The 11,273-nt window shown below is 46.8% G+C and overlaps 1 pseudogene; it reads right to left on the reverse strand.

The window, feature by feature from the left end:
• Positions 1-10,478: 10,478 nt before the first annotated feature.
• LOC134946188 (5S ribosomal RNA) lies at positions 10,479-10,597 on the reverse strand (annotated as a pseudogene).
• Positions 10,598-11,273: the final 676 nt, after the last annotated feature.

Here is an 11,273-nt window from a genome sequence, read left to right on the forward strand (position 1 = left end):
CTTGGCCAAGTTTTCTTGGATATACTCGGACATAGCCTTAGTTTCTGGAATTGATAAAGGGTAGGTCCGACCTCTGGGTGGATCTTTCCCTGGTTCAAGGTCTATAGGACAGTCCCATTTCCTATGGGGTGGCAAGATATCTGCTCCCTGTTTACTGAAGACGTCAGAGAAGGAAGCGTACTGAGACAAAATCTGCGGGGATGATGTGACAAGGGTTTTATTGAGTGGTTTGATACACGGCAAACAAGAGGTCAAACAAGTCTTCCCCCAGGATAAGATTTGCATGGAGTGCCAATCGATATGCGGGTTATGCCTACTAAACCAAGGGTAACCCAGCACAATTTCATGTGATGCCTTGGGTATAACTAAAAGTTCCAATTGCTCTTTATGAAGAGCACCGATACCAACTGAAATAGGAAGAGTCCGTTGAGAAATTACTCCACCAGGAATACAGCTTCCATCAACCGCAGATAACGAAATGGAACGGGACAAATCTCGCACAGGGATCTGAAGCTGCTGAACCAGATGGGCTGTAATGAAATTCTCTGCTGCTCCTGTATCTAAAAGATAGAGAATGGACTTAGTACCTTGCGAGAGTTCAATAGTGACTGGTAGAGTAGGTTCAGAGGATTTTCGAGACCGAGACAAGACTCCTAACCTGGTGTCTCCTAGCCCAGTTAGGAGCGGGAGTTTCCCAGACGCTGTGGGCATGATGCCACCATGTGTCCCGGTGCCCCACAGTAAAGACACAAATTTTCTCGCCGCCGCTTCTGGCGCTCCTCAGGAGTAAGTCGGGCCTGGTTCAGCTGCATGGGTTCGTCAGGAGAATCTACTGCTAGCGGAGAGGGTGCCAGAGGTACAGGGCGGAAACGATAGCGATCACCCTTGCTTTTTTCAGCCTGCCTCTCCCGGAATCTTAGATCGACTTTGTTACATAATGAAATGAGGTCATCCAGTTTTGGTGGTAAGTCTCGAGTCGCTAGATCATCCTTCAAACGGTCAGAAAGGCCACTCCAAAACGCTGCAACCAAAGCTTACTCATTCCATTGTAGTTCAGACGCGTAGGTTTGAAACTGAATGATATACTGGCCGACTGGCCTATTCCCTTGGCGTAGACGCATAATCTCAATGGATGCTGCTGTCGAGCGTCCCGGTTCAAAGATCTTCCTAAAAGTGGCTAGGAATTTTGGATAGTCACTCAGCAGAGCATCATCTCTTTCCCAGAGTGGTGAGACCCATTCCAGGGCTGCCCCTGAGAGTAAGGAGACTATGTACGCCACCTTCGCCTTTTGCGTTGGGAAATTGGCTGACTGTAACGTAAAGAGTTTAGAGTTCCCGTCAAACTTGTTGGGGGTTGGTAAACGGAGAGAGGACGGTGATGACCCCAATGACACCAGGACGGGCTGAGAAACTTGTGACTCTGGTCGACGGGCAGGAGTAGTATTCGCTAGAGAGGCTTGGATGGAATCCTGCCGAGTGGATATCTCTTGGAGGCACTGCGCCAAATGTCGCTGTGAATTTTCCAATCCCTCCAGACGCCTCGCTATGCTGTGTAGGAGATCCGAGCCAGAATCCTGTCCAGTTCCTGGCCAGTGCAAACTGTCACGTCTGAGGATTCTTGTGGATCCGGATTTGGGGAAGATGATTCTGGTGCACTTGGATCTCTGAATAACAAACGAGCGGGACGGATGAAGGTCTTGTGCATTTATTACTTGGAGTAGTTTAACAGAGTTCAGCAAAGACAGTTGAATAGAGATACTACTGTAGGTTAGCGGGTGGCTGAGGATACCGGAACCATGACCCAGTACTTTAAGGAGAAATTCCGAGGGCTGGTTACTGCGACGTCCAGAACAGGTAGCTGGGTAGGACACAGGAACAGAGTCGGCAGTCTGCATAAGGCTATATCAGGAGGCTTTGGTAATTTGCTGTAACAAGAACCTGACACTGGAGATGCTGCGGGAGCACAGAGAACTAGCTTCACAGATACTGTGAAAGACGTTGCAGTGGCAATTTCCCTCCTCCAGGCCTTCCTGTCTTATAGCAGCTGCTCAGAGCTAATTGCCCACAGGGAAGTGATAAATTGGTGAAGTGTGGGCAAGACAGGCTTTTTGCCCACATCCAAGATGGCCACCGGGAACACAGCCCAGCCTGTTCACAGAAGCCCTGGCTCCACAGCAGCACTGCTAACCCCTGCCAGAGGAACATGCTGCCAGTCTGCTGAGCTGCCAACCAGTGCCCCTGCCTGTCCTCCCAGCACACCCTGCCTGACGCCAGCAGCCCGCACCTCTGCCAGCTGGACCTCTCCAAAGGGACCGGACAGGTAAGAGCCGGCTCCTCTGCACAGTCTCCCGCCAGACCGTGACAACCTGCCTGCCGTACTGTGTAAAATGGGGACACCTGCCTGCCATAATGTGTAAAATGGAGACACTCGCCTACCATAATGTGTAAAATGGAGACACTTGCATGCCATATTGTGTAAAATGGGGACACTTGCCTGCTATACTGTGTAAAATGGGGACTGCTTGCCTGCTATAATGTGTTAAATGGGAACACTTGCCTGCCGCATTGTGTAAAATGGGGACTCTTGCCTGCCGTGCTGTGTAAAATGGGGACACTTGCCTGCTGTACTGTGTAAAATGGGGACGCTTGCCTGCCATAATGTGTAAAATGTGGACACTTGCCTGCCGCACTGTGTAAAATGGGGACACGTGCCTGCCGTACTGTGTAAAATGGGGATACTTGCCTGCTGCACTGTGTAAAATGGGGACATGTGCCTGCTGTAAAATGGGGACTCTTGCCTGCCGTGCTGTGTAAAATAGGGACACTTGCCTGCCGCACTGTGTAAAATGGGGACACGTGCCTGCCGTACTGTGTAAAATGGGGACTCTTGCCTGCCATACTGTGTAAAATGGGGACACGTGTCTGCCGTATTCTGTAATATGGGGACACGTGCCTGCCATACTGTGTAAAATGGGGACACGTGCCTGCCGTACTGTGTAAAATGGGGACACTTGCCTGCCGTACTGTGTAAAATGGGGACGCTTGCCTGCCATAATGTGTAAAATGGGGACACTTGCCTGCCGCACTGTGTAAAATGGGGACATGTGCCTGCTGTACTATGTAAAATGGGGACTCTTGCCTGCCGTGCTGTGTAAAATAGGGACACTTGCCTGCCGCACTGTGTAAAATGGGGACACGTGCCTGCCGTACTGTGTAAAATGGGAACACGTGCCTGCCATACTGTGCAAAATGGGGACACGTGTCTGCCGTATTCTGTAAAATGGGGACACGTGCCTGCCACACTGTGTAAAATGGGGACACGTGCCTGCCGTACTGTGTAAAATGGGGACTCTTGCCTGCCGTACTGTGTAAAATGGGGACACGTGCCTGCCGTATTGTGTAAAATGGGGACATGTGCCTGTCGTATTGTGTAAAATGGGGGCTCTTGCCTGCCGTATTGTGTAAAATGGGGACTCTTGCCTGCCGTATTGTGTAAAATGGCGACACTTGCCTGCCGTAATGTGGAAAATGGGGACACTTGCCTGCCGTAATGTGGAAAATGGGGACACTTGCCTACCGTATTGTGGAAAATGGGGACTCTTGCTTGCCGTAATGTGTAAAATAGGGACACGTGCCTGCCGTACTGTGTAAAATGGGGATGCTTGCCTGCCATAATGTGTAAAATGGGGACACTTGCCTGCTGCACTGTGTAAAATGGGGACATGTGCCTGCTGTACTGTGTAAAATGGGGACTCTTGCCTGCCGTGCTGTGTAAAATAGCGACACTTGCCTGCCGCACTGTGTAAAATGGGGACACGTGCCTGCCGTACTGTGTAAAATGGGAACTCTTGCCTGCCATACTGTGTAAAATGGGGAAACGTGTCTGCCATATTCTGTAAAATGGGGACACGTGCCTGCCATACTGTGGAAAATGGGGACACGTGCCTGCCGTACTGTGTAAAATGGGGACTCTTGCCTGCCGTACTGTGTAAAGTGGGGACACGTGCCTGCCGTATTGTGTAAAATGGGGACATGTGCCTGCCGTATTGTGTAAAATGGGGACTCTTGCCTGCCGTATTGTGGAAAATGGCGACACTTGCCTGCCGTAATGTGAAAATGGGGACACTTGCCTACCGTATTGTGGAAAATGGGGACTCTTGCTTGCCGTAATGTGGAAAATAGGGATTCTTGCCTGCCGTAACGTGTAAAATGGGGATTTAGTGTATCGAGGGCATTGCGGTGTATGGCATAATATATATTTTTATTTTTTTCCTGTGCTCGCCGTGATCTGTCGGTGCAAGGTCAAAAGCTGGGGTGTAAGGTAGTCGATATACGCGAGGCCACGCCCATTTTATAGAGACCACGCCCATTTTATAGAGGCCACACCCCCTTGCCGGGAGCGCACATACCTTTTACTTTTTATATCCATGGGGGGACTTTTTTTGTTATGCCAATAAGGGGGGGGGGGGGGGGGCGTATTTTTAAATCTCGCACTGGGAGCCAAATTGGCTAGAAACAGCCCTGCTTTCAGCACACCATCATTTCCTCCCTGCGTCTTCTCTCAGCGTACTATTAACTGGGAGAGAAATAGATGTCAGGGCCGGCTGTTTTTGTGAATCCGTTAACCCTGGACCAACAGAAGGTGTAGGTGCTGGAGTATGGTGAAAACAGGGAGGACGAAGAAAGTTCCGTTTCATATATTTATTAAAAGACAACGATTCCAACAATGAGTTAAATGACAATCATTAGACTCCGTATGTAAACTGACGTACTGCAATGAATGGCATAATGATAAGCTGGAACAGTATTATAAATGCATTGAAGAAAAGTGAACTAGGATACTATAGCGTGCAGTGTCTGTTTTGCTTAGGAAATCTGGAGTTATTGTTATATGCAGAATTTAGGCTGTTTAATTGTTAGATATTTGGGGAATTTGGGATGTCCTCCTCCCATATCATTATTTGTTTGTTTTAGCTTTTATTGCCCACCAGTGGGTGTTGGGCAATGGGTGAGGTTTTAATCAGTGAACCTATACCTTACACATGTTAATGTTAGTTCATATTAGAGTATAGTTGGCTGATTAAGCCTGGCTGATTGATCCAGGGTGTAGGACTCGAAGGGAGTAGGCTCAAAGGGAGTGGATATATAATTTTAATATCAAAGCCTGGACTTAGCCTTAACTTAAACTGGACGAAAAACTGAAAGAAAACCTCAAACAACACAAACAACAGATGAACTACTTATCAATATCAACTGTATATGCAAAATTATCACCCTCCAACTTTCACTCTGTGAACACTATGCAACCCATTTGCAGAAAGGAACATATGTAAGATCGAGTTTGCATCCATAATCAGGATCAGGCTAAATTTCTGTCTTGCCCCGGGTGCCGTTAGTCCTAGTTTCGGCCCTGCCCAAATACATTTCTGCACCCACTTTATCTACGCTTTTGACTCATTTCATACTAAATCTACACCCATTGAGCCTACGCTGCTTTTCTCACCTGAATTTCTGCAATTCTTCTGCTCTGATTCCCTGACAGTCTCCTCTCTTACTTCCACTTTCCCTCAACCTATTTACCTACTTAGCACTATGTCAAGGCTTTCTTATACTCCCCACATCACTCAGTGTCTACCTAATAATGTATCTTTATCCTTCCATCCTAGTCTCCTACACCTCCTCCACTGTCTCCCCTCCATCCCTCTGTTTCCTTCCCCCTCCTTTCCTGTTACCCCACTTTCATTCACCTCTGTCCCATGGTCCTGCTACCCCACAACTCAGCCCTGCTCCCTCTCTCCCTTCCCTGTCACCTCCCCACACCCCCATCTACATCACACTGATCTCCCTCCCTGCCCACCTCCTGCAGTTTCCCCTCCTAGCTCAGGCACCCGTACCATCACTACTCTCTCATCATCCCTGCCCTCAAAGTTAATCTCACCTCATCGCTACAGCAACCCTGATAATCTCATTCACATCTCTCCCACAAACTCATACCCCCTATCCTGTGCCCTCTGGAATGCCAGATCTGTTTGTAACAAACTGGTCCCCACTCATGACCTTTTCATTTCCAACTCCCTACTAGCCATTACTGAAACTTGGATTACACCCTCTGACACTACTTCTCCTGCTGCTCTCTCTGCTGGGGGCCTCACATTCACACACACACCCCGACCTGGGGGTCGCCATGGGGGTGGTGTTGGGGTCCTTTTACCTTCTAGTTACTCCTACCAACTAATACCACCAGAACCATCCCTTACATTCTCTACATTTGAGGTCCATGCCATATGCCTCTTCCAATCAGTCCATCTTAGAGTAGCTGTCATTTACCACCTCCTGGCACTGCTTCCAAATTCATCAACAACTTTGCTTCCTGGCTTCCTCACTTCCTCTCTTCTGACATTCCCCCCTCCATTATCCTAGGCGATTTCAACATCCCTATTGACATCCCCACACAATCCCCTGCCTCTAAACTCCTTAACCTCACCTCTTCACTTGGTCTCTCCCAGTGGACCTCCTCACCCTCCCATGTGAATGGGAGCTCACTGGATCTGGTCTTCACTCACCGCTGTGATATTTCTGATTTTTTTCAACTCCCCATTTCCCCTCTCTGACCACCACCTGCTCTCCTTTAACCTATCTCTCGACTTCCCCATCTCTTCCGCCTAAGGCTACCATCACTAAGCGTAACATTGAAGCTATTGACACCACATTCCTTTCCTCCCTGTTTGACTCACTTCTCTCTCCTATTCTCTCTCTCTTTCATGCCCTGAACAAGCCACTTCTACATACAATGCATCCCTTACTTCTGCTCTTGACTCTGTTGCTCCACCAACCACTATTCACCCTCTCAAATTAACACCTCAACCCTGGCACACCAAATGCACCAGATATCTGCAAAAATGCTCACGTACTGCTGAGCGACACTGGAGGAAATCACGCTCTAAGGCAGACTTCCTCCATCTCAAACTTATGCTCTCATCCTTCAGTGCTGCCCTTTCTCTTGCTTAACAGTCATACTTCAAGAACCTCATCTCCTCCCAGTCTTCCAACCCCCAGCGCCTCTTTGCCACTCTCAACTCACTCCTCTGCCCACCTCCACCTTGTCTCCCTTCCTCACTCTCTGCTCTTGACTTTGCCACTTACTTCACATCCAAAATTGACTCCATACGTCAGGACATCACATCACACCAGACCATCAGTAACGAGCCTTCTCCCATCCCTTACCAACCCTCCCCATCCCTCGCACCTACTCTGACATCTTTCTCCCATGCATCTGGAGAGGAAGTCATGGCCCTCATTCGTTCCTGTCCCCTCACCACCTCCCCATTTGACCCTATCCCCTCCTGCCTCCTCCGCTACCTCTCTCCTTCTGCTTGTTCCCACCTTTCCCACCTTTCCCACCTTCTCAATCTCTCTCTTTCATCAGGCACTGTCCCCCCTGCCTTCAAGCATGCACTCATCTCTCCTATTCTTAAAAAACCTACCCTTGATCAAAACACTCTCTCCAACTACCGACCCATCTCTCTCCTCCCTTTTGCCTGCAAAATCCTTGAGCGTATTGTCTACAACCGCCTTACTTCCTTTCTTTCCTCACACTCACTGCTTGACCCATTCCAGTCTGGCTTCCATCCTCTCCACTCCACTGAAACTGCCCTTACAAAAGTATGAAATGACCTCCATGCTGCTAAATCTAAGGGACACTACTCTCTACTTATTCTACTTGATCTCTCTGCTGCTTTTGACACTGTGGACCATCCTCTCCGACTGCAAATCCTTCACTCCATTGGTCTGTGTGACACTGCCCTCTCTTGGCTGTCCTCCTACCTTTCTGACCGTTCATTCTCTGTCTCCTCTTTTGACTCCACCTCCCCCTCACTTCCACTAACTGTAGGGGTACCCCAAGGTTCTGTCCTTGGTCCTCTTCTCTTCTCTCTCTATATGTCCTCACTAGGTAAGCTCATTAGTTCTTTTGGTTTCCAATATCATCTCTATGCTGATGACACCCAAATCTATCTTTCCTGTCCAGACCTCTTCCCTGCTCTCCTCACTCGTATCTCCAACTGTCTCTTTGTTACCTCTTCCTGGATATCTCAGTGCTTTCTTAAACTTAACATGTCTAGGACCGAGCTGATTATCTTCCCTCCCTCCTGCATAACCTCACCTCCTACAATCTCATTATCTATTGATGGCACTACTATCTCCTCTAGCCCCCAAGTGCACTATCTTGGAGTAATCCTTGACTCCTCCCTCTCATTCAAACCACACATTCAGCACCTCTCACAAACCTGCCGTTTTCATCTAAAAATATTTCCAGGATCAGACCCTTTCTGACCCCTGGATGCTACTAAGACTCTTATCCTCTCACTGGTCATCTCCAGACTGGACTACTGTAATCTCCTCCTGACTGGCATTCCTGATAAATACCTCTCTCCACTCCAATCTATCCTCAATGCTGCTGCCTGGCTCATCTTCCTCACCAAACGCACTACGTCCACCTCTCCTCTCTTACTAGACCTTCCCCTTCAGAATCCATTTCAAGCTTCTCACACTCGCTTACAAAGCCCTCACCCACTCCTCCCCATCTACATCTCTGACCTTATCTCCCTTTACACTCCCACCCGTCTTCTTCAGTCTGCTAATGCACGCCAACTCTCCTGCCTACGGATTACTTCCTCCCACTCCTACCTCCAAGATTTTTCACGTGCTGCACCACTTTTCTGGAATTCCCTACTTCTCCCTCTCAGACTCTCCACCTCTCTACAAAACTTCAAACGGGCTCTCAAGACCCACTTCTTCACCAAACCCAGCCAAATCTCATCCTAACCCTCTGTTCTACGCTCTCTATGTACCCCATTTGTGTCACCCCTGTCTGTCTACCCCTCCCCTTTAGAATGTAAGCTCTCACGAGCAGGGCCCTCTTCCCTCATGTGCTTATCCTTTCTTACTTTAATAATCTTCAACTGCACCAAATCCAGCAGTCTTCTGCCACCTGATACTTATTCCAGGGTCATCTGCTGATGTAACTATGTTTATTTACCCTGTACTTGACCTATACTGTCATCAACTGTAAGTTGCTGTTTTCCTGTTTATTTGTTTATGTACTCTGTAATTGGGTGCTGTAGAACCCTTGTGACGCCATATAAATAAAGGATAATAATAAATAATAATAATGTTCATACAACTGTACTTAAACAGGCTTGAGAATGAATGAAGAATTGTCCAAATGAAGCAATGATTGGTGCAAACTGTAAGGAGTATTACCTGGATATTGCAGACATAAAGTAATAACTGTAGAGACTTGTACTGAAGCTTAAAGGTTAAACTGGAAGGCTGTGGAGAATTGACCTTGAATGAAGCAACAATGAAGATACAATACTGAATGGAATACTTGCAGGTTGTGAAGATAATACTAGAAGCACTGTGAAGCTGCAGCAGACGACAATGGTGAAGAATGAGTTAAACTGGATGATGAGAGAACGAGGACCAGGATTAAGTAGAAACTTCCACAGACTGTGTGATTAAAGCAGGCAGTCACTGAACAAACGGAAACTCCCACAGAACTCTGGGAATCCACATGTTGCCACTTGGAGAGCGATTAACTGACAGCACAGCAGGGAGCTGGTGGATCTCTTGCGGTGAAGGCTGCAGGCAGATCCCTGGGAGCGGAGGCAATATCAGGACCACTGGAACCACACATGATATCACGGAGAGAGCAAGGAGCAAGGGCATAGAGTAGATACAACAAAGCACTGGCTCAGAGTAACATAATCCCAGCCCACTAAAGGCAGCACAAGCACGGGATTGTCTAACACTTACCCACAGGTGTTTCAGAAGTGCTAGGTACACCAGAGATAGGTTTATTTGGTGCCACACTAGACAATGTAATAACGTAAAAAGGCTCTATGCTATACGGACCTTGGAAACCAACAATCAATGAATAATTTATTTTAACCCTAGAATGGGTGTAAATAAATTTTGAGGTTGGTGGTGCTCCCAGAGTCAGTAGAGCATATGGGTATGAAGGAAGATGAAAAAGAAAGACTCTTTGTTGGGGCACCTTTGCTGTATTGAAATTCTTAAAACTTAACATTTAATTGAATAAGTTATTAAAAGGTTTGTACATAGAAAACACACATAATAAAATGTCACCCCTACATCCAGTGTTGTGAATTTTTTTTTAAAGATAATTGCAATCGAGGATGCAAACTTATATATTCATTAAGATGCACCAGAGGTGAAATATTACAACTGGAATATCAATAGATATTTCAAGGATATAAACAGAAGCAATAATCTTAATAGAAACTCAAATGTTGTCCATTAAGTAGTGCCTTCTGTTAAGTGAAGTCTCCTGGTATAAGTTAGTTTGCTGCGTATAAGTATAGTGTATCTACAAGGATAAGTTCTGTGGATAGAATAGGTGGTAAGAGTCAAAGGTTGCTCCAACACTTCTGCTTTTTATAATTGGCAAGAAGATAGAATTACTGGACCCAATATGCCCTAGTGGTCTCCCATCTAGGTACTGGTCAGGCTTCTCACTGCTTTGCTTCCAAGATCAGACGAGATTGGGAGCGTCCAGTGAAATGTGGCAGTAAATAACAAATATAACAAATGAGAGACGAGGCTGAAGTTAGCTTCTTATTTGGCCAGCTTCTTATTCACTTCTTATTCAAGCTCTAGCTTCTTATTCACTTCTTATTCGAACTCCAGCTTCTTATTCAGATCATTCAGTTTTGCAAGGGTTAATGAGTCTTGGGTAACAAATTTGACACCTGAAATCAACAGAGTAGGTTCCCTTACGTATGACCCACTTGTATTTTGCCTGGCCCAATGCTGTTTTGGGCATGAAATACACTGGCAAAGTGGGCACACACACCATATTTTACCATTTTGAATAAGTAGCTATAGTTTTGCAAGGGTTAACTAGTCTTGGGCCACATATTTGACACCTGAAATCAACACAGGGTTGTCACTTACATATGACCCACTTGTACTTTGCTTGGCCCAACACTGTTTTGGGCATGAAATACACTGGCAAAGTGGGCACAAACACGATAATTTAACATTTTGAATAAGTAGCTGTAGTTTTGCAAGGGTTAACTAGTCTTGGGCCACAAATTTGACCCCCAAAAACAACAGAGGGTGGTCACTTGTATGTGACCCACTTGTATTTTGCCTGGCCCAACACTGTTTTGGGCATGAAATACACTGGCAAAGTGGGCACAAACACCATAATTTACCATTTTGAATAAGTAGCTATAGTTTTGCAAGGG

Source organism: Pseudophryne corroboree, chromosome 7 (assembly GCF_028390025.1).
Source record: "Pseudophryne corroboree isolate aPseCor3 chromosome 7, aPseCor3.hap2, whole genome shotgun sequence".
NCBI lineage: Eukaryota > Metazoa > Chordata > Amphibia > Anura > Myobatrachidae > Pseudophryne > Pseudophryne corroboree.